The sequence below is a fragment of the Sapajus apella genome, unplaced genomic scaffold, assembly GCF_009761245.1.
Source record: "Sapajus apella isolate SASKATOON/1434 unplaced genomic scaffold, GSC_monkey_1.0 scaffold14, whole genome shotgun sequence".
In the NCBI taxonomy this organism is placed as follows: domain Eukaryota; kingdom Metazoa; phylum Chordata; class Mammalia; order Primates; family Cebidae; genus Sapajus; species Sapajus apella.
The window spans coordinates 18,499,346-18,523,053 of record NW_022436954.1 but is presented as its reverse complement, the minus strand read 5'-3'; the positions used below and the strand labels follow the sequence as shown (position 1 = coordinate 18,523,053).

At 45.6% G+C, this 23,708-nt stretch overlaps 1 protein-coding gene across 1 annotated transcript in view; it reads left to right on the top strand.

Annotated features, from left to right (window-relative positions):
- The first annotated feature begins 2,130 nt into the window (after positions 1 to 2,130).
- TSPAN18 (tetraspanin 18) overlaps positions 2,131 to 23,708 on the top strand; it is a 170,592-nt gene continuing 149,014 nt past the window's right edge. Inside the window, exons 1-2 of the mRNA XM_032283716.1 lie at positions 2,131 to 4,672; positions 8,738 to 8,824. The gene's annotated coding sequence lies outside the window, so the exon portion shown is untranslated. The remainder of the gene's footprint in view (positions 4,673 to 8,737; positions 8,825 to 23,708) is intronic.

Genomic DNA, 23,708 nt, shown 5'->3' with positions numbered 1-23,708 from the left:
ATAAAATACACAAAACATAAAATTTACCATCTTGGCCATTTTGAAGTACATGGTTCAGTGGTTTTAAATACATTCATAATGCTGTTCACCCATCCATGCCATCCATCTCCATAACTCTTTTCGTTTTGTAAAATGGAAAATCTATATCCATTAAGCAAGAATTCTTCCCATTTCTCTCCCCCCCAGCCCCTGGTAACTTCCATTCTATTTCCTGTCTATGATTTTAACTATTCTACATGTCTCATGGAAGTAGAATCATGCAGTATTTGTCTTTTGTGACTGGCTTTCTAAAATGTAGCATAGCATTTTCAAGGTTCATCTATGTTGTAGCATGTTAGAATTTCCTTCTTTTTTGAGGCTGAATAATATTCCATTGTGTAGATGGACCACATTTTGCTTATCCATTCATCTGTCGATGGACACCTGGGTTCCTGGCACGTTTTGGCTGTTGTGAATAATCCTACTGTGAATATGAGTAGACAGATACCTCTTTGAGACCCTGCTTTCTTTTCCTACTGTCTCGGTTCCTAATCTTTGCAGAAAAGCTTTCAGTCTTTCAACATTGAATATGATATTTGCTGTTTGCTGCGGGTTTTTCATATACAATTCTACTGTTTTGAGATTGTTTTCTTGTGTTTTTAGTTGAATGTTTTTATTATAAAAGGATGTCAAATTGGTCCGATGCTTTTTCTTTTGAGTATATACCCAGAAGCGGAATTGCTGGATCACCTGTAATTCTATTTTTAGTTTTTTGAGGAACTGCCATACCGTTTTCTACAGTGGTTATACCATTTTACATTCTCACCAACAGTGGGAGCAGGGTTCCAGTTCCTTCACATCCTAGCCAACACTTGTTATTTATTTATTTTTTTTAATAGTAGCCATGCTAGTGGATATGAGGTTGTATCTCATTGCAGTTTTATTTATTCACACTTGATCTTAGCCAAAAGGCTGAGAAGTGATCATTTATTTATTTATTTATTTGAGACAGGGTCTTACTCTGTTGCCCAGGTTGGAGTGCAGTGGTGTGATCTTGGCTCACTGCAGCCTCTGCCTCCTGTACTTAAGTGATTGTCTTGCCTCAGCCATCCAAGGAACTGGGACTACAGGCATGTGCCACCATGCCCAGCTGATTTTTTGTATTTTTAGTAGAGACAGAGTTTTGCTATGTTGCCCGGGTGGGTCTTGGACTCCTGGGCTCAAGAGATACACCCACCTCTGCCTGCCAAAGTGCTGGGATTACAGGCAGTGTGAGCCATTACACCTGGCCTCATTGCAGGTTTTGAGTTACATTTCCCTAATGTTTAGTTATGTTGAACATATTTTCATATACTTATTGACCATTTGTATATCATCTTTGGAAAAATGTCTTTTAATCTTTTCTGCCCATTTCTTGTTTTTTTTTGTTGTTGTTGTTGCTGAATTTGAGTTTTCTATATTTTCTGGATATTAGTCCTTTGTGAGATATGTGATTTGCAAATATGTTCTCCCATTCTGTGGGTTGCCTTTTTGCTGTATTTGTATTATCTTTTGATGCACAAATTTAAAATTTTTTCATGAAGTCCAGCTTGTCTATTTTTCCTTTTGTTGTCTGGGTTTTTAGTGTCATATCCAGGAAATCATTATCAAATCCAATGTCAAATTGCTCTGGCTAGAACTTCTAATACTATGTTGAATAGAAGTGGCAAAAATGGGCATCCTTGTCTTGTTCCTGATCTTTGAAGAAAAGCTTTCGGTCTTTCACCATTTAATATGATATTTGCTGTTTGCTGTGGGTTTTTCATATATGACTTTTACTGTTTTGAGATAGTTTTCTTGTATTTTTAGCTGAATGTTTTTATTATAAAAGGGTGCTGAATTTGCCCAATGCTTTTTATGCATCATTTGATATAATTGTGTGGGAGTATTTTCCTCCTCATTCTGTTGATGTCGAATATTACCTTGATTTTTGTATGTTTAACCATCCTTGCATTCCAGGAATAAGTCCCACTTGGTCATGGTGTATAATCCTTTTAATATGCTGCCAAATTTGGATTGCTAGTATTTTGTTGGGGATTTTTGCATCATTGCTCATAAGGGATATTGGTCTGTAGTTTTCTTTTCTTGTAAGTGTCTTTGTCTAGTTTTGGTATCAGAATAACGCTTGGCTCATTGTTCTTTTAACAGAAAGTAGCAGCAGATTATATTTTACAAAATTATTGCTTCTTCTATTTGTCAAGTGTTTATGATAGGCTGGGTACTGTGGGAATCATTTGCAATCTATTAGCTCATCTAACCCCTAGCTCCAGCTTGTGAGTTGGGACTATAGTTACTCACACGTTGCAGGTGAATATCCTGAGATTTGTTGGGATAAAGAACTTTCCTGAGGTCACAATGGTAACAAGAGGCAGAACTGAGATTTAAACTCAGGCCTGTGGGGGGCACAAAAGCCTGGCTTCTTAACCACAGTGCTTTACATTGATTTGATGCTGGGGGCTCCTCATCTCTCACCGTGTCTCCTGCCCCTGTTGCAGATAGGCAGCAGGCTGCACTGGGGAATTAGTCCCTATACAAAGCCCGTTCGCAGGAACCATCCACACAGTGCTATGCTGTTCAGTTATCCTGACCCTTTACCAACTTTAGAGTTCCCCCAAAATGGCATCTTTGCAAGGCCTCCATCAGCAGCTGTCCTTCTGCTATAAATCAGGCAGTTTGCCGATCCCATGCCTGTTCACAAGCTGGCCTACTGAACACAGTTGGCAAAGCAACTGCCTTGCATACTGGGGCTTGGCTTAGACACAGGAAAGCTTTGGTCTCCTTGTGGCACTGTTGAATTCTTCAGCACCTGGGTCAGCAAAGACCAAGACAAGAGGCAGCTCTGACTCCTCCTTCCCGAAGGTCTTATCTGTAGATCTAAGGACAGAGCAGGTGGCACAGTGGGGTGAGCTGGGAGGTGATGGTGTTTGACCACATGGTCTCTGCTCAGACCCACTGACTCTGGAAGACTAAAGCTAGGCTCTTCATAGTCCTAAGAGTCTCAGTATCCGAGGGTCTAGAGAAAATTATACAAGTAGGTGAGGGTCATTCCTTCCCTCTCTTTCTCACCATTAACCTAGTTCTGCCTTCCCACATTCATCTAACTCATTCTTTTATAGATCCACTTGTCTTCCCTTTGTCCTTCTGTTCATCCCTGTATTCATCCATCTCTCCATCCACCCAGTCATCTTCCCATCCCTCAACCAATTATAGCCTAGTTCCTTCTTTCTACCATTCAGGTTCTTTTATGGATCTGTTCGCTACTCACCCATCCATTTCTCCTAGCAACTGTCTGTCCATCCAACTATTATTTGCAGAATCAGAAACTGAGACTCATAGAAGGAGTAAGATACCACCCATATCTTTGAGGAACTCATAGTCTGGCAGGTGGGAAAAAAATCACATGAACACAAAATACACTATTATCTACACACACAATTTGTGATGGACACCCAGAGAACAGTGACTCGTGTCTGTTGAGAGAGTGGGAAGGTTTCACAAAGGAGTTAACTGAAAGAAGGTCTTGAACGATAATTAGGAGTTTGCCAAGTGAGGGGAGGGGTGAAACACAGGGTTAGGAAAGGAAGAGAGGAATTCCAGGAAGAGCAAACATCAGTGAATTTGGGCCAAGCACACTTTGAGTCCAGGTGAGGTCAATTTCACTGTGGGGTCTGTGCATACCGCAAAGACCTGAAGGTGGGCCTAGACGTGACCTGGGGATCAGATGATAAAAGGCCTTGTGTCTAGACAAAGGGAGGCCAGGGAACCCACTAAAGCAGGGACAGACATAGTGCTTTACATTTATGGGCTCACTCCAACAGTGAAAGAGAGGGCAGAGTGGGGAACAGAGGCTGCAGGCTGGCAGAACAGCCAGGAGTCCGTGTGCAGCAAGCAGACAGCAGTAATGAGGGTGTGCCCAGCCAGGGGACGGGCAGGTGCTATGAGGATAGTCAAGGTGGCTTTGGGACACATGAGGTGAAGAGAATCAGTAGCTGGGAAATAGACAAGAGTCTTTGATCTGGGTTTTGGTTGCATAGGGATATTCTGTTTGTGAAAACTCAGTGCGGTATATATTCATGGTATGTGTGCTATTGTGTATGTATGTTATATTTTAATTAAAACAATAAAAGTAGAATAGGAAACATCAGGAGACATATTAAAGTTTCTCATCTGGGTCTCATCCAGGACACGGAAGTGGGCTGACTGATTTTTTCTTGTAAATTGAGAGCTCTCCCCTAGTTTGGAAGGAGGAAGAGGAGGAAGAAGCTTTAACTTTTGAGCCAGGCCTTGCAAAATGGGTGAACCTGGCTTATACTTCTTATAGTTACTGCCACATATTAAGCTCCTGTATTTTGTGGATTCTAAGGCACGCTTTTTTAAAATAACATTTTAATGTCTCTGAAACCAGGATGCATTTTACAAAAAGTGATGTCATAGATAATTTAATTAATTGGTAGTGTTTTCTGTTTCTTAGAAGTGTTTAAAATTGCGGTGTCATTATGATCCATGGAGACGTCCATTCAAGAGCCATGATATCATGTGCCAGGCTCTCTGCTAAGTTCTGCACACACATTTCTCACTGGGTCTCACACTAGCCTGCGAGTCATCAGCTGTCGTTAGCCCTGTGTCATAGATGAGGAGGCCAGGCATGATGTAGGTAGGTCACTTGCTCTGGGTCACAGCTAGTAAGAACTCGATTTAGGATTTCAACCTGTGCCCCCGCCAAAACATTCAGGAGAACTATACACAGAGCAAGATCAAGTTTGGGGGCAGGAGGGTGGTGGGGACTTCCCAAAGCCCAAGACTAATCAGGTAAAGGGCAACCCCCATCGCCTGCCCACCAGGCTTACACCCTGCCACTTTCACCCAGGACCCACTCCTGCTCTTAGCCCTAAACCCTGGGGTTCTTTTCTCTGTCTCTCAGGAGAGCTCTGGCTCTAACATCTGTATCGAATCCCCTCCCCCATGGAGAGCAGGGGCTACAGTGAGGTCTCAGGGGCAAGGGGGAAACATTCTAAACCCAGCTGGTTTCCCTCACACAATGCAGATTTGCTCAAATGGGAATTAGGATTAGTGCCGGGTTTTGCCTCTTCTGGCAGGCTGGTAATAAACTAATCTCCTCTGAGGCTGCAGGAAGGCAGAATTCCACCAAAGACGGGAGACAGCTTAAGGCTCCAGAGCACAAAACCTGGAAAGTAATTTTGTTATTGACAAGCGCTGCCCACACCTCCTGACATGCAGCCCGCAGCTCCTTCCCGGCGTGGCTGCAGCCTTTAATTCCGTTAATGTGTGACATTCACCCAGGCTGTGCGGCTGACAGGCACTCTTGACACTAATACGTGTTCCGTGTAGTCCCTGGAGCTCATAAAAGCTCATTATCAGTTCTAAGCCAGTAAATGCAGTTCCTGGCTCAGGTAGGCCCGAGTTCCTCTGCGATGCTCCAGACAGCAGAACAGCGACATCTGCACCAGCCAAGTCCCACACGCCTCCCTTTGTCCAAGGCTCTCGGCTTCCCAGGCCGTTGGAAGGTGCCCAGGAAAGCCATTCCACAAGCAGAGCCCTGGGTTCAAATTTACATCTGAGAGAAGGGGTTCATTCTGCCCTGCACTGTGAGGTGACTCAATCCAGCATTTGGGGAAGGTAGTTTGTCAGCACTACCCAGCCTCTCCTCTGCTCACTTCTAAGCATCTGGGCTTTGGAATTGCATGAACATTTCTGCACCAAGATGGGCACCCAGGTGATCATTGCAGCAAGGTTCTAGAGGCCAGAAATGGAGCTGTCCGACAGAGCCACAGTGGGAAATACACAAATGGTAGATAAACTGTGGCCCACAGAGTACTATGGGATACTGTGCAGCTATGAAAAGGACTCAAGAAGATCTTTTTTGGCCATGATATCATTGGCAAGTGATGTTGTAGAATGTGTGTGGTAAGATCGCATTTTTGTGGCCAGACGCAGTGGCTCACGCCAGTAATCCCAGCACTTTGGGAGGCTAAAGTGGGGGATCACAAGGTTGGTGTTTGAAGCCAGCCGGGCCAATATGGTGAAACCTCATCTCTACTAAAAATACTAAAATTATCTGGGTGTGGTGGTACACACCTGTAGTGCCAGCTGCTCGGGAGGCTGAGGCAGGAGAATGGCTTGAACCCGGGAGCGGGAGGTTGCACTGAACTGAGATCGTGCCACTGCACTCCAGCCTGGGCAATAGAACGAGACTCTGTTTCAAAAAAAAAAAAAGATCCCATTTTTGTAAAACATCACACTGCTATGTGCTCACATAAGTACATGCTTATACACACATGCATACATGCATTTGTTTGGGTAGAATAAATTCTAGAGAGTCTCACTCCAGAGTCTTTGCAGTGGTTCTGTCTGTTAAAAAGGATGACTAGTGAGGAAGCACATGCCTTTTGTAGTTAAAAATGAAAAACTTACCTATATCTTTATCTGTCTTTGTAAATAACTTTCCCAGGGTCATACCTATATATACACATGTGTGTGTGTGTGTGTGTGTGTGTGTGTGTGTGTATCTATATGACTTAATGGGTTTATACATGTAACAGATTCCTCTGATTGTAGCCTTAGTCTGGTTCATGATGCATGAGGCCCCCCTGTGCTGACACTGCCTGCATGGACTCTTGAGGCCCAGATGGACAAATAAAATGAGGTCCCATCCTCTAGCCAATCCGTTTCCCATCAGTTAACGGGAATTCTGAGACTCACTTGCATGCATGAGCTGCACTGACACTGGGGTCTGTAGGGTAGACCTTGAACTCTTCGCCTTCCTGCTTCCACACTCCCACTGTGGAGATGATGGCACTGACACCTGGCTTGACTTCCCATGGCCGAAGTTCTAGCCCCAGCTCTGCCTCATTTCAGTGATGTTACTTTGGGCAAGTTATTTAACTCCTCTGAGCTCACAGTCCTCGTTCCTGATGTGGTGACACTTTCTCCTGGGGTTGTAAGGGATGTCAGGATTATCATCATTATCATTCAAGAGACCTGAAACTTGATCAGGGCTTCCACTGTGCAGCTAGTCTCTGAAGGCAGAAGTCTGGGAGGGGAGAGACTGGCGAACTTAGCTTTCTCCCCTGTGCTTTGGAGGCTGTAAGTTTTGCTCTTATTTCTTAGCTGTGCATGTGACCAAGCCCATCCCTCGGGACTGACCTGTCTCTGCTGGCAGGTATGTGGTCTGGACATGGTGAATTTGATCCTTCTCTGGTGACCTGGGGACTCTTCATCAAACTGACAGAAAGGAAGGGTTGGAGAGGCTGGACTTCTAACCCTGCTGGCATTCTGGAACTGAGTTCTTTTTTCACCACTGAGACTTTCCTTCCCATTACTTATCTCTTCATGGATAGCAGACCTTGAAAGCGTTGGGTTTGCCCAAAGAGCCTGCATTCATTAGGCAATGATTAATTCTTTTTCCTATTTTCAAAATGACTCAGAAAGACTTTTTTCAGCCTGAGGAAACTGGAATTCCCACACCAAGTTGATAATATTCTAGCTAGAAGCAAAGAAACATAGTGTGATGTTTTGATTAGCATGTTCAATGGCATTGCATGGATGTACAGGCTCCAAGCTGACTTGGGAAGATTGAAAATATGCCCCCATTCATAGACTCTGGAGATGCCATCCTGAGAAGCTGTGTGAGCCTGGTGCTTAGTCCTGCCCTTCCAGCTATCTGAGTCCAGTCTTGCACTGCTATAAAGAAATACCTGAGACTGGGTAATTTATAAAGAAAAGAGGTTTGATTGGCTCACAGTTCTATAGGCTGTACAGGAAGCATGGCAGCATCTGCTTCTGGGGAAGCCTCAGGAAACTTATATTCCTGGCAGAAGGGGAAGCACGCATGGTGGCATGGTAGAGACAGGAGCAAGAGAGAGAGGGGAAGGTGCCCCACACTTAAATAACCAGATCACACGATAACCCACTATCATGAGAATGGCACTGAGGGGATGGTGCTAACTCATTCATGAGAAACTGTCTCTGTCAGGGTTACTATTTGTGGGAGTCTTTCAGACTTTGACCTGGCAATGGATGAATAAAGTACACTAACATACAGATATTATGCTTTGCTAGTTTGGCTGAGGGTCTGTGGCTGCTTACTCTTTGGAGGGTGCTGTAAACAGTCGCAACTGCTGCTTTCTTTAGCTAGTGAGACTTGCATTTATTTAGTAAACTTCAATTGACAAAGGCTTGAGTCAATACCACTAGAGGTTGGAAGATTAAAGGACAGGTTCTGATGCTTAAAGCAAATACTATTAGAAGGTAATATCTTTGGGTTGACTTCTTGAGAGAGCTATCTGGCAAAGGTTAGTTTTAAGACTACATAAGTAAGTTAGCTAGGTAAACTTCTTTACATACCTTAGCTATTTGCTTTACTTACTAACTAAATGTGTAGGGGATTTAGGCTACTTTCAGCTGAAACTTCTACTGAAACTATGAAAAAACGTATCTCCGTGATCCAATCACCTCCCACCTGCCTGGATGGACAGCTGAGGCCCCACCTCCAACACTGGGAATTTTGATTCGATGTGAAATTTGGTGGGGACACATTTAAACTGTATCAGCAACCATGGGTGTCCTGTCTGGCTTCTGTGCTTGCAGTGATGGAAGTGGGGAGTGTCCCACTTTGGAGAGTGGGAGCACTGTGTGGACTGAGATGGTCCCCAAGGAATACTGCCTTTTTGAAATGTGTTTCTCTCTCTTCTTTCTCTAGAGTGTATCTGAAAGCTGCTGTCAGGAGGACACTGTAGGAGAATATTGGCATCCCTGGGCCCAAAGGGAAAGACACCTGTGGAAAGAGGTATGATGTAGCAACATGGCAGGGTGGCATCTCCACTTACTCAAACAAGAGGGTCTGCTCTTCTCTCTTCTTCTCTTCTTGCCCTACAAACCACCAGTTCTGTTTGAGAGGGCTCTCAGCTCTTGCCCAAGGGGTACAGAGCAGGAGAAGGGCGGCTTCACTCTTGTCTTCACCTCTAGACATTTTCTCATGGATGAGGGCAAAGGGGCCACCTTGGTGCAGGAAATGAGGGTGGATGTATGGCAGAGAGTGAGCTCTTCAAGGAAGAGTGGAGCTCTTGGGGGTTCCAGGCAGGGTCCTGAGGGCTCGTGGAATCTGTATCAAGGACCCTTCCTCGAACTCAGCCTCCTCCATACCCACCACAGTCTTGGAACTATGAGGCAGATATTGTTTCCTATGGTGATTATCATCCCTCTGCCCTCGATTCTCTTTTGGATAAAGTCTAAATCCACAAGCACTGGGATCAATCACCACATTCCATGGTGAAACTGAGAACAGAAAAGGCTTAGTCTGCTTCGGAGGCTCTGGGAAGTCCTTCTTGAACTGACCATGATCCTGGGACTGGTGATGGGCTGGGTGGCCTCATGGAAGCTTCCTGGATGAAAAGCTAGGATGTCTGTCCTCTGAGCAGCCTCGGCTACCATTGTGACTCATAAGTCATTTCCCTCGTTGAGCCTCGTTTTCTCATTGTAAAATGAGGCAGCTATGATTTGAATCTCTGTTCCAGCACTCACACTCTCAATTTCTGGGATTCTAAAAGTGGGGCTGAGCTGGAAGAAGTGACAGGTCAGTGGTTGGGAGGTTATGTAAGGCCATGGAGAGGAGAGGGGATTTGAAAACTCGAAGGAGATCTGATTGCCAGTCTTGGTCAAAAGACAATGGCTCCGACCCTTGGTGGTAAATCACAGGATCTGCGGTGCAGAAGAACCTGGGTTTGAGTCCCTGCTGATCAGAAGAGAAACCAGCAATACGATAGAGCGCTTCATGCGCCAGGCACAGTGTGATGCCCACTCGCTGCACCATCCCATTCCATCCTCTCAGCCGCCCTGTGATCTTGCCACTATGATCACCTCCACGTTAGAGAAGAGAAAAACAGGCCTCAGAAAAGTTAAATGACTTGCCCAAGGTCACACAGCACTGAGTAATGTCATCAAGATTTGAAGCCACTGCCTGAACTGCCCTACAATGCTGTGTCTTTTACTTAAGTCTGTGATTTGAAGCTTAAGATTTAAAATAATTAGCCAAATTATTTCTCTGAAGTTCCATTTCCCATAAAAATATAAAAATGGTTTGTTTCCCTGTCCTAGACTTTTTTTTTTTTTTTTTTTTTTTAATTTTGGGCATCTCATGTAACCCCTGCAGGTCTTGATTTTCTGATCTCTAAAATGGGACGGTAACATCTACTCATGGGTTGCTTTGGGGAAAAGACAAGGAAGACTCGGGAAGCTCCCTGCACTGGATCTTATACGTGCGCCCTTCATACCCGCTCCACCTGCTTCCCCTGCCTGGGGCTACTGGCAGGGTGCATGGGGCGTGCAGACTGTAAAGGGCTGTACCACTGCCTGATAGAATTTTCTATTTCGGCTGCCTCTGTGCCCATAGTCAGAAAGCACGTGGCCACTTTCTTAGTCACCGATCTGATGGTTCACTCTCCCTTTCAGAGTGTGCCGCTGGCCGCCCTGGATTATTCTAGGCTGGAATCCAAGGCAGGGTGGCCGGCTCCCAGGGGCAGATAAAACAGGGCCAGGCTGAGGCCTTTGTGGACAGTGTGGGAGGAGCGGTGAGGCCTGGGGCCTGCTCTGGCTGTCCCTCACTGACAGTGTCTGTGTCCCACGGCTCACCCCACCAACTGCCAGGATCATAATCTTAATTGTAAACCTCCTGGCAGCGGCTGCCCTGATCCCTACAGGAAGCGGTTGCCTTATCACAGAGCCTGAATCCTGCCTGGTTTTCTTAATCTGGAGAAGGCGCTGAAGCGAGTCAGAAAAAGCTCCCGTCCATCAGGACCTTTCTTCTAGGGATGTTTCTCCATCTAGGGACATGATGGGCCTCAAACCTCAGTGTATAAGAGGAAAGAATCTCTTTAAGTGCAGAGCAAAGCAGCAGGGGTGGTGGTGTTCTGGTTTACTTTCAGGAGGAGACCCCAGGGAGCAGAGCTATTTAGCCTTGCCCCTCTTGGTAGCCAGGAAACAGATAAACGTTATAGCATCACAGGGAAAATATAAAGAAGACCATAAAGCAACAGGCAGAGAGTCAAGCACTGTCGTGGAAAAGCTTTGCTGGGGTTTTGGAGTCAGAAGGGTGAGAGCTAAATCCCAGCTCTGCCCTTCAGTAGCTGTTTGGCTTGTGGGCGAGTGACTTGATCCTCCCCAGCCTCAGTTTTCTCATCTGTAAGATGGGCAAAGGTCATGTACCCCACTGGGTGGTTGTAAGGTTAAGGTGACCACCATGGGAAGCCCCTGTTTGCTTTGAACAATGGTAGCCCCGTTGGAATAGTATAGCCTCCCAAGGTGACCTCTTGGGAAGAGGGCCAGGCTCTTGGGATGTAAGAGCTGGGTGTTTGTAACCAAACAGTGGGGTTACCCTGGAGACGCATACCTCCTTTTGTGTGAGGTCTAAAAAAGGGCTGTGAGAGGGACCTGGGTTGTGTCAGCTCTCTGTCCTAATGTGCTATCACTTGGAGCCAACTCAGGTATGAGCAGTTCATCCCAACCCTCTACCTGATGGCTGGCATGTCACTCACAGCCATCTTTACTGGACCCTTTCTGTAGATAATTGTTAATCCTACCCACACCCCAGAAGGCAGACATTAATAAGCTTTTTAAATGACTTCAGGTTTCATGTCTAAAATACAGCAAGGAAGGACCCAAACACAGGGTTCCTGGCCCAAGGACAGTGTGTGGGAGCTTTTCACATCACCCTCTGCACCTAGAGATACTCTCTTGCCCATGGTGGCACCTTTCTCCAATTCTCCACCCAGCCTTGCAGTGAGTGTGGCGCTCAGGCAGAAATGAAAGTATCCTTATGTTTTTATCTCTCCAGCCAGCCCTCTGAGGCAGGCTGGGTGAGAGAAGGCAATTTCTATGGATTCCCCAGGCTCCAACTTATCTACTTTTTGTTATTGTTGGTCAAGCTTTTGGTGTTCTGAGTCCATAGCCAAATTTGAGGTCATGGAGATTTACTCCTATGTTTTATTCTGAGAGTTTTATTTAGCTCCTATAGTTATGTCATTGATCCTTTTTGAGTTAATTTTTATATATGGTGTGAAGTAGGGATCCAGTGTCATTCTAGTGTATGTGGATATCCAGTTGTCCTTGCAATCTTTGTTGAAGAGACTATATTTTCTCCAGTATATTGCCATTACTGCTTTGTCAAATATCAGTTGATATATATATGTGGCTCTATTTCTGGGCTGTCTGTTCTGTGCCAATAATCTATTTGCCTGCACTTTCACCAATACCACATCATTTTATTGATCTATGTTTATAGTAAATCTTAAAGTTGGGTAGTGTCAATTCTTCCAACATTGTTCCTCTCTTTCAATTTTGGGTTGGCTATTCTGGGTTTTTTACTTCTGCAAATCAGTTTGCTCATAGTCCCAAAACAGCTTGCAGGATTTTAATTGGATTCTCTTGACTCTATGGATCAAGTTGGGAAGAACTGACATCTTGACAGTATTGAGCCTTCCTATCTTTGAACATTGATTATCTTTCAGTGTTTTCATTTATTTACTTCTTTGATTTCTTCAATATGTTTATGTAGTTTTCTTCATACAGATCTTACACATATTTTGTTAAATTTATTCTTAAGTATTTTATTTCTTTGGGTGTTAATAGGAATGATTTTGTTTTTTTAAAAATTTTCAAATTCTACTTGCTCATTGCTAGTAGGTAGGAAAGCAATCACTTTTGTATATTAACCTTGTATCCCACAACTGTAGTATAATTGCTTAATTGCTTATTTGTTCCAGGATTTTTTTTTAGTAATTTCTTTCAGATTTTCTACATAAACAATCATATTTTCTGCAAACAAAGACAATTTCACTTCTTCCTTCTCAATCTATATGCCTTTTCTTTTCTTGTCTTATTACAGTAGCTATGACTTCCAGTATGATGTGGTAAGAAGGGCCATCCTTGCCTTATTCCTGATCTTAGCAGAACAGCCTCAAATTTCTCATCATTGAGTTTGATATTAACTATCAGTGTTTTGTAGATGCTTTTTATCAACTTGAGGAAGATCCCCTCAATTCCTAGTCTGCTGAGAGTTTTTATCATGAATAGGTATTAGATTTTGTCCAATGCTTTTTCTGCACTTATTGATATGATCATGTAATTTTTCTTTATTAGATTGTTGACATGATGAATTATATTATTTGATTTTTTAATGTTAAACCAGTTTTATGTATCTGGAATAAATCTCACAGGGTCATGTTATATAAGTCCTTTTATACATTTTTGGGTTTAATTTGTTGATATTTGTTGAGGATTTTTGCATTTACATTCTTGAGAGATATTGGTCTGTAGTATTCTTTTCACATAATGTTTATTTTCTAGTTTAGGTGTCAGCATGATGGCCTCACAGAATGAGTTAGGTAGTATTCTCTCCACTTCTATATTCTGGAAGAGATTACTGAGAATTGGTGTAATTTCTCCTGTAAGTGTTTGGTAGCATTCACCAGTGAACTCACCTGGGCCTGATGCTTTCTCTTTTGCAATGTTTTAAATTATTGATTGGTAAGAAATTTTAAGTCTTAAGTGTTCAGTGCTATTTCCAATAAAGTAAATAACTGAAGAAAATAAATAAATAAATAAATAAATGATTAGATTAATAAATATAGGCCTATTAAAATTGTCAATTTCTTTTTGTGTGAGCCTTGGCAGATTGTGTCTTTCTAGGAATTGGTACATTTTATCTAAGCTATCAAATTTGTGGGCATAAAGTTATGCATATTTGTGGGCATAGAGCTGTGTTTTTATCCTTTCGTATCTATGGTACATTTCCATGTCTGTGGGAACTGTAGTGGTGTCCTCTTTTTCATTTCTGATATTAGTAATTTGTGTCTTTTCTGGTTTTTCTTAGCTGTCCTAGCTAGAATTCTATTGATTTTATAGATATTTTCAGAGAACCAGCATTTAAATTTGTTGAAATGATTTCCTGTTTTCTGAAGGCTATGTTTTAATCATGGTTCTATCATTAAGTGTCTGAGGGATCTTGGGGGTAAATCTCTTTGATTCTACATCTCAGTTTTTACCTCTGTAGAATGGGTGTGGTGATAAAAGTGCCTAGCCCTGAGTTGACTTGAGGGCAAAGGTCAAATGTGAGTACACATTTATTTATTCAGCAAATATTTGTTGAGCCCCTACCATGTACCTGGCACCACTCCATGCTGGGAATATCGTTGTGAATGAAAGAGCAGAGTCTCTGCCCTTGTGGAGCTTGCCTTCTGGTTGAGGGAAACAGAAAGCAAACAAATACATTGAATGTCAGGTGCTCTTAGGTGCTATGAAGTTCAATGAGAGGAATGGGCAGGGAGTGACTTGGATGGTGGGTCGGAGGTGGGTCCATAATTGCTATTATGGATAGGAGGTACTGGGAAGGCCTTCCTGATCAGATGTAATTTGAGCAGAGACCTGAAGGCAGTGAGGAACAAACCTTGACATAATCTGGGGGAAGAGCCTTCTTGTTTGAGGGAACAGCAAGAGTAAGGCACATTAGGCTGGCAGGCATGTTAGAGGACCAGTGAGGATGCCAGGGTGTTACAACCAGGGTAATGTGGATGGAGACGAGGCCAGGAGTGAATTGGAGGCCCAGGATGCACAGTGCTGCTAGCTAGGATAAAGACTTTGCATTTTGATTCTAAAGATTCTAAGCATGGCAGGAAGCCAGTAAGCGAGAAAAAGATAGGATCAAATTTATATTTTACTAAGATCACTCTGGCTGCTGGGTGGAGGGCAGGCTGCAGGGGGCAGGGAGACCAGTACGGACACTGATGTTGGAATCCAGGCAAGAGGCAAGGTGGCTTGGAAGGTGGAATACGGTGGAGGTGCTGAGAAGTCACAACATTCAGGATCTATTTTGAGAGCAACACTGATGGGACTTGCTGATAGGATGGGGTTGAGAGAAAGAGGAGTTCAGGGACAACCATAGCTTCTGGCCTGAGGTGGAAGAGCCTGGGGTGGGTTCTGGCAGAGGGTGGAGGGAGGGCATACTGAGTTCTTTTTGGGCATTTGAAGTTGAGATGCTTATTAACCACTGAAGTGGAGGTGGAGATATGCACCTGGGGTTCAGGGGCAAGGATGGGGCTGGCTCTCCAAATTTGAGAGCCATCAGCTTATAGAGAGTATTTCAAACCTTTGGCCATAATGAGATCGTCCAGGAAGTGAGTGAAGATGCAAAAGATGACAGAGGACTGAGCCACTGTCAAGGGCAGTCACGGGTTATTTGAGAAAATTCTGGTCCCAGGCAAGGATGGATATGCTAAACAGAAGTGTGCACCTTAGGCAGGGCAAAGGTGAGAGGCTTGAGGTTAAGTGGAGAAATGAAGCTCTGTGCCTTGCTGCAAGGTCTGGCTGTATCTTTTAATGTCTTTGTCGCTTCATTCATTTGTATGAACCAAAACACTTATCAAATGTCAACTGTGCTGGAAACATAAAGCTATTTACCTCTGGGCCCCAGATGTAAATGACACGTAGTGTCTGAGCTGGAGGAAGCCACCATTCAGCAGTTGATGCCTAACATAAAAATGTAATAGGTGCAGCAGGGACATTTCTGGGTGTGTTAGTCAGATTTTCCAGATAAACAACTGATAAGATAAACAGTCAGCTGGATACACAGATAGGATATACAACCCTCTCTCCATGGGTTCTGCATCTATGGATTCAACCAACTGTGAATCAAAAATATTCTAGAAAAAAATGCAAAATAATACAGAAACTCCCAATACAGTACATTAGCTATCATGAATAACCTATAGATGATTTAAAGTATACAGGAGGATGTGCATAGGTTATAAGCAAAGCACTCCATTTTATATCCGGGACTTAAACATTAATGCATCTTGGTATGGAAGCGGGTCCTGGAAGCAAGGGATGGATACCTCCATGGATACCCAGAGATGACTGTTTATATAAAGAAATGTATTATGAAGAATTGGCTCATGTGACTATGGAGGCTGAGATCAGCCTCCATGTGAAGTCCTGAGATCAGCACTTTAAGTTGGTGACTCGAGAGAGTTGATGGTGTAAGTTCCAGTTTAAGGGCAGGAGAAGTCCCATGTTCTAACTCAAGAAGTCAGGCTGGTGAAGTTTCCTCTTACTCAGCCTTTTGGTCTGTTCAGGTCTCCAGCTGATTGGGTGAGACCCAGCCACATTGGGGAGGACCATCTTGTCTACCTGTTCAAATGCCAATCTCATCCAGAAACACCCTAGAAGACATTCCTAGAATAATGTTTGACCCAAATTACCCATCAGTCTAGGATATCTGACACCTAGACCACATGATTTTTGTATTCTTGCTTCCTCTATACAACAACATTCTTTTCAATCATAATGATGAAGTAAAATCAATTAGAATAATGGCCAGAAAAGAAACAGACTGAAAGTTTTGTGAACTTTGTATGTATAACCATGCCAGTAAATAAGCAAATGTTATGACATGAAAAAGTAAAAAGGTAACAGGTCAACAGTTCTTAATTACATTAATAGATATTTTGACGAAAGTAAAAAAAATACATGAAGAAACTTGTGACATGCGTTAGTGCTCAAGTCCCAAATAAAAATGGAGTGCTTTGCTTATAACTATGCCCATCCTCCTGTACACTTTAAATCGTCTCTCATTTATTCATGATCGCTTATACAATGTATTGGGAGTTTCTGTATTATTTTGCATTGTTATTTATGTATTTACTTATTTATTTTGAGATGGAATTTTGCTATTGTTGCCCAGGCTGGAGTGCAATGGCGTGATCTCAGCTCACTGCAACTTTGATCTCCGGGGTTCAAGCAATTCTCCTGCCACAGCCTCCTGAGTATCTGGGATTACAGGCATGCGCCCCCATGCCTGGCTAATTTTTGTATTTTTAGCAGAGATGGGGTTTCACTATGTTGGTCAGACTGCTCTAGAACTCCTGACCTCAGGTGATCCGCCCACCTCGGCCTCCCAAAGTGATGGGATTACCGCACCTGGCCACGTTGTTTTTTTTTTTTTCTAGAATATTTTTGGTTCACAGTTGGTTGAATCCACAGATGAGGAACCTATGGATAGAGAGGGTTGTATATCCTAGCAAATATATATCCTGATATCCTATCTGTCTATCCAGCTGACTGTATATCCTATCAGATGTTTCTCTACAAAGATTAGAGAATGATTTGCGCAGGGAACCCACGGCAGCATTGGCAGTACCCCAGTTGATGTGTTCTTGTTCTTCCAATCAGTGTGTGTCATTTATTTTATATAATTATTTAAGTGCAGAGATACCTAGTACCATAGACACTGGAGACTGGAACTGCACTCAAAGAGAACTCTAATGATTCTGAATTCTTGTTCTCCAAGTGAATGGGTATTGCAGGACCCGCACGTGTTTGGTTCTGACTTTCTAAACAGGTGCTCTCTGAATTCACACCTAGGCAAACACAATGTGTTTTAAAGGCTCAGTAATAAAAATATCCTCATTTGAAGCTTGCATACATATTATTAAAACTCACCAGTGACTGCCGCAATTGTTTAGAAATTGGATCACCAAAAGGTTTTTTCCCCCCAAAGCGGAGTGTTTTTTATCACCAACATCATTTAGAACTGTCAGCTTTTCGTGGGTTTTAGGTTTGTTTTCAAATTCCCTACAGGCAGCTCATCCCTTTGTTGCCAGCTCCCTGGAAGGACAGCTTCCACCGCCCCGCTCTTGGCATGCGCATAGTGAGATGCTTCTAAGAGGGTTGCTATGGGGGCACAGGGGATGGAACGGTGGTCAGAAGCTTGTGGTGGGGAACCCCGTAGCTGAAGGTTGAGGGAGGACGCTGTAGCTGAGTCCTGCAATAGGACGAGGTAGTCTCCAGGTGGAATGGATGGAGTCAAGACAGAGCCTGGCAGCCTGGGGGACCCCGGGCGTCCTGGGAACTCTGGGTCAGTAGGTATTTGGTTGCAGTTCCTGAAAGCTGCCAGGGTTCCAAGCACCATCTGTGTACCTGTGCCTGGTGTTATGGAGAGCTGGGCACTGAAAGCTGCGTCCTCAGAGGGCCAGTTTGGAGCCTATGAAGCTGCCTCTCTCCCGGTCCTGCACTCCTCAGTCAGACCCCCACCCTCGGTCCCCCCCCACCCTTTCCCTTTCAGCAGTGCGGCCTGTGGAGGCAGCTGTTCTAATTAAAAATCTCATAAATACCAGGAGATAAGGATCCAAGGGTTTTGTTTTTTATTTCTGCCAAGACTCCCCAAAGAGTCTCTTCAGTAGGAAAGGTCCCTTTGGAGCTGAGATTTTTCTCCTGGACTTCAAAGACAGGGCGTCTTAGGACCAGGACATCTGTTTAAACTGAACTTGAACCAAGAGGCAGGCAGGCATGTCCCGTGGGAGAAGGAGGGGGCAGAGTCCGAGGATGTGGAATCTGCTTTCTGTCCCTGGGGAAGCTCTGCAGGCAGGCTCATTCCTGCACCCCACAGTGAGTCCCAGGCGGGGCAGCCTCTCTCAGACAATGCAGAGGAAGCAATGGCAGGGGCCGCAGGCCTGGGGCCGGGCTTTGGGCTGACTGCTCTCCAGATAGCATGCAGGCTCCTGACCAAAGCCTCTCCACTCAGGAGAGGTAACAAGGAGAGCTGAGGTGACAGAGCTGGCTCCTCCTGCTGGGAGGTCTCTGTGGTCCTCAGAAGTCACCTTCCAATTGGGGACCTCCCAGCTCTTGGCATTTGCATGGACAGAGCCTCCTTCATCCTCCCTCCTTCCCTCCTCATTTCCCTCCCTTCCTTCTTTCTTTCTTCCCTCCATTCACTAAGCATTCACTGGGGTTCAGAGATGAAAAACTCCCAATCCCTGACCTCGAGAGGCTCACCACCCAATAAAACAATCAGGTTGCTCCCAAAAGCTAAGAAAAGTTGAGTGCTTTGGGTGGGTGGGTGTGTGTGTGTGTGTGTGTGTGTGTGTGTGTGTGTGTGGCTGTTCTCATTAAGGCAATTAAACAATTCAGAGCTTGGAAGATGAAGGGAAACAAGTCATTCACTTCTTCTCTCAGGACCAGAGCCTCCTTCATTTCCTGCCTTTGTTCACACTCAGACGTGTGTTCAACAGTTGCCACAAGAAAGTCCACTCATTTGGCTTCCTGCTTCTCTTTTCCCATCTCTCTTGGCCTGACAGTGTGTGAGATTCCTTCCGGGGCATCACAGGGCTGGACAGCCCCTACTGTTGGACGCTCAGCTGTGTCCAGTGTCCACTGCCACCTGCATGTCTCCTGGGAAGGGTCGCCAGGTACAGCAAATAAAATTAAAGGATGCCCAGCTCAATTTGAACTTCCTATAGACAGTGACTCCATTTTTAGCCTACGTCTGCCCCATGCAATATTTGTTCCATGTACTATTTTGGAACAATTAACCAAAATATTATTTGTTGTTTATCTGAAATTCAGACTTCCCTGGGCATCCTATGTTTTATCTGGCACCCCTGCGCCTGGAGTATCTTTTTGCACATGTGTAGTCAATGCTGCTTTACTTAATGATGGGGAGGACTATCTGGCTGATATGTTCTCTCTCCCCATTTGTGGGGAGCACTCTTCCTAACTTGAATCACTCCTGCTCCTGACCATGCTTCTGACAACTGTGCAGTTTAGCATACTTGGAGGTCACCGAATGCCTATAAGTCCTCTCCAGGCGCATTTCATTCCTGGGAGCCTCGAGTGACTGCAGAGGTTTGTTTCACTCCCTATAGCAGGGAAGTGGGAGGGGCGGTGGGGGGTGTAAATTCGCACTCCTCTTTGGCCTCTGGGGCTGCTTTCTCCAGCGTCGGCCACCGGCATCTTTGGCAGGGATAGAAACGAGGATTGTGTTCTTGCCACGCTGGTGGGAGCAAGGGCTTGAGGATGTTCGTCCAGCCTGCTAGCCTATAGAGGTTGATGATGTCTTTCTCTCCATCAGTGAAGTTATTTTTCATTCCAAGGCAGCTTTCAGGGTGATAAAAATATAAAGCTAAGTGGCCAACAGTTAAAAAAAAAAAAGGTGATTGGAGGCTGGGAAGACAGGGTGTTGCCTTGTGGTTAAATGGATTTTCTGTTTAACTGAGGGTTAAGTAGAAAACTCGTTTTGATTCAACCTCTGTTGTTGCCAATCTTTCTAAAATGTATTAGCTGCTCCCTGGTTTTCCTAAGTGCACCATAATGACCATAATTGAATCTCTCTGCTGGCAGAGGGTCCTGCGGGGCGTCTGGGCACACTGCTGTAAATGTCAATCTTCACCCAGTGGCCCAGTTCTTGGGCTTTAGAGCCTGCAGCGTAGGCTGGCGTGCTCCGCGGTGGCCTTCACACTTGCTGTCTTCTCATTCTGTCTGCCCAGACACCCTGGGCTGGGACTCAGGAAGGGAACTAGGTAGACCCCGTATGGATGTAGAAACCGAGGTCCACCTGGGGAGAAGACTGGCCCCAGTCACATCTGGCTGGAGGAGGGGCAGGGACTGAAGCCAGCAGAGACAGCTGTGGTATTGGCCCTGATTTAAATCCTGGCTCTCACTTGCTGGCTGGGAGACCATTAAGCTTCATGAGACTTGGTTTCTTTATCTATGCATTGGACATGATAACCTTTCCCTGCAGAGGTACAGCTGGGTTAAGCGTAAGGATGTGGGTGTGCTGCACACCACAGCCTTCATACTTTTAAAGGGAAAATAGCACCCCTCCTAAAAAAGAAATCAACAGGGAGGCCGAGGCAGGTAGATCCCCTGAGGTCAGGAGTTCAAGACCAGCCTGGCCAACATGGTGAAACCCCTTCTCTACTAAAACTACAAACCAGGCATGGTGGCGCACACTTGTAATCCCAGCTACTCAGGAGGCTGAGGCAGGAGAATCGCTTAAACATGGAAGGCGGAGGTTGCGGTGAGCTGAGATCATGCCACTGTAGTCCAACCTGGGTGACAGAGTGAGACTCTGTCTCAAAAAAGAAAAGAAAAAAAAAGAAATAAAAAGAAAAAAAGAAATCAGCACACCAATGCTGGGACCCTGTATCTGGCTTCTTTCTGCCCTGCTGTCCTTTCTCTGAGTGCTGGTGGTTTAACACACAGACCCTGCAGCCAGAATGTCTGGGATTGAGCCCTGACTCTGCCGCCATTCTCCATGTGACTGCAGTCTGGGTCTCAGTTCCCCATGTATAAAGTGGGGATCATGATGGAAACCTGCCTCCTAGGGCTGCCACGATGAGGATTCAAGGGAAGGGAGCTGAGAAGTGCTGGGTCAGGGCTTACCAATGGCATCCTAGGACCCAGTTGAGTGAGACCAGGTTCACCATGCTTCTCTGGATTTGATTTATATTCTGAGCGTTTTAAAGGGATTAGGTTTGGGTTCTAAACTCCCTGTTGGTGCCCCAGGAGTCTACGTGGGCAGCCTGGGGAGGAGGAAAGACGCTTCCTTTCTCGAGCTGGCTTCCGGCACTGTCTGGTGCTTTACCCTTCCCTGGGTGCTTCCCCAGGCCTGGTTCTAAAGACAGGTGCTAAGAGAGACCTGTGGGTAGCTTAGGAGGGGACCTAGATGGGAGACTTCTGCCCTGCCATGGCCCCTGCAGTAGGGTCCCCTGCCCTGGGGGATGCTGCCTCTCAAATAGCCTCCCTGTTTGGGACCGTCTGTGCGGCTCCATATATCATACATTTCTAGTATCTCAAGAGGCATTTATTTTTCTCCATATCAAAGGATCTGTGGAGTGAAGAGACCTATCTGTTTGTGACTTCTGAAGCCTTATGGGGGTTGGGCTGGGGCTGGGGAGAACACCCTGCCAAGGTGAGGCCACCTCATCTGGCCCCTGGGCTGCTGGGTCAGCCACCTCCTGGGTCCTGCAAGCAAATCTGTTTCAGTTACGAGCCACCAGCACCTACTTCTCCCAAGCTGCTGCCTTGTCCTCCAGCTCACCCACTTCGAGGACCCCTCCGGACCTCTGTGGGGATGGGGAGGTTGCAGCTAAGTAAACAGTCACCCTGGTATTTTAGGAGAGGAACAACAGCCTGTGTGCAAATCCCCTGGGTAGGGCTGGTTTATTTATGCATTTGTCTTTAATGGGAAGGCTGAGAGAAATTGCATGGTTTGTGAATATTTACAGGCAAATTACTGCAGGGAGGAAATGAATTCATTCTGTCTCCTCTCCCACTGTTAATAGATCATGCTGTGGTTCCCTGAAGCCCGCCTCCCACCTCCCTCCCTTTCCTTTCTTGCAACTCCTTGTAGTCTTTATGCCAGCTCCAGAAGGGTGTCTGAGTAGACATGCCAATTTAATTTACCATGCAGTTATTGAGCGCCAACTGTATGCCAAGCCCTGGTTCAGGGACTAAGGGTACCAGGGTGGGCACCACATGTGTGGGTTCTGTCTGCAGGGCTCTGGGGCAGGCTGGCTCAGCAAAGAAGGTGCCACTTGAAGGATGCTTCCACCCCAGCAGAAAGGGTACCCCAGGCAGAGGGGCGCACAGGAGAAACCTCCGGGGGTGAGCAGATGGGAATTACGCTTGGGGTGGGGGGTGGGGCGGTTAGTCTTCTGTGTGGTTAGAGCACCCATGGGAGGAAGAAGGATGAGGTAGAGCTAGACATGGGGGCAGGGCCGGGTTCTTTCTAATTCTGAGCTGGGGAAGGAAGGTGGGGAGAAGGGAGAGATTGCCTAGGATGGTGCAACTTTCGTAGATAGCCAGAAGGAGCACACTTCTTGTTTAAGGGTCTGAGTTGGCAAACAGCAGCCTCTTATGGGGAAAGGAGAGTTTCTCCCTCATCTCCCTTTTCCTTGGGGACAAGAGGCATAAATGAGAGTTCTCTGGGCTGGCGCTCCTCCCTCTTTTTCCCTGCAGACATCACCAATCAATTTCAGCACTTCTGTTGGTTCCAGAATCCTCTGGAAAACAAGCTAGGAAGGCACTACCAATCAATTCCAGCTGGCCTTCTAGAAGGAAGGTGAAGGGTCTTCTAGTGGATGGCTGGACCTTAGGGTGGCCTCATCAATGAATTTGCAATGGAAGAAATTTCTTCTTCTCTTTTGGCCTCAGTTTCTCCACCCATAAAATGGGGAGAGGGATGTGCTGTTTGGTCTCTGAGGACTTTCCCAGCGCTGGCCAGCCAGCATGTGTTAATACATGCATTTATTTAGTCTTTCCATTAAGCGTGTATGCACTTACCCTGGCTGGTGCTGGGTGGCGCCCTGGGATACACAGGTGATCCCAGCAGCTGAGACCTGGCCTCCTGAAACTGACAGTCCGGATGGTCTGTGGTTCTTAGAACCTCAGGTGTTGAGGTCAGCTGACACCAAAGGCAGGGCTCTGTTGATTCTTCCAGATGGATGGCACCCAGTACAGCCAGCTGTCCAGTAGCTGGACGTCCTGGGGATCCCTGGGGAGGTCAGTCCTGATCTCTGGGCCCACACCCCAGCCATCCGCCCAGGATGATTAGAGGCTCAGTCTATGCAATAAGAGCCACAGCCCAGGCCCCAGGTCTTGCTGAGCAAAGTGACAAGCTGGTGTAGGCATCGGGGATCCTGAAGGGGGCCCAGGCCACGTGTATCCGTCCTGGGAGCCTGCCCCAGAATTGACCCTGGGCGCTTTTTTGGCAGGGGAGAGGCCTCTATTGTGCTCAGTTTCCTTCTAGGTACACATGCTCCTCCTCAAACCTTCCTCCCCACCTATTCCATGACTGTGTTAGTTTACCCCAGGTCATGTCTAGTAAGATCAGCCCTTTACCC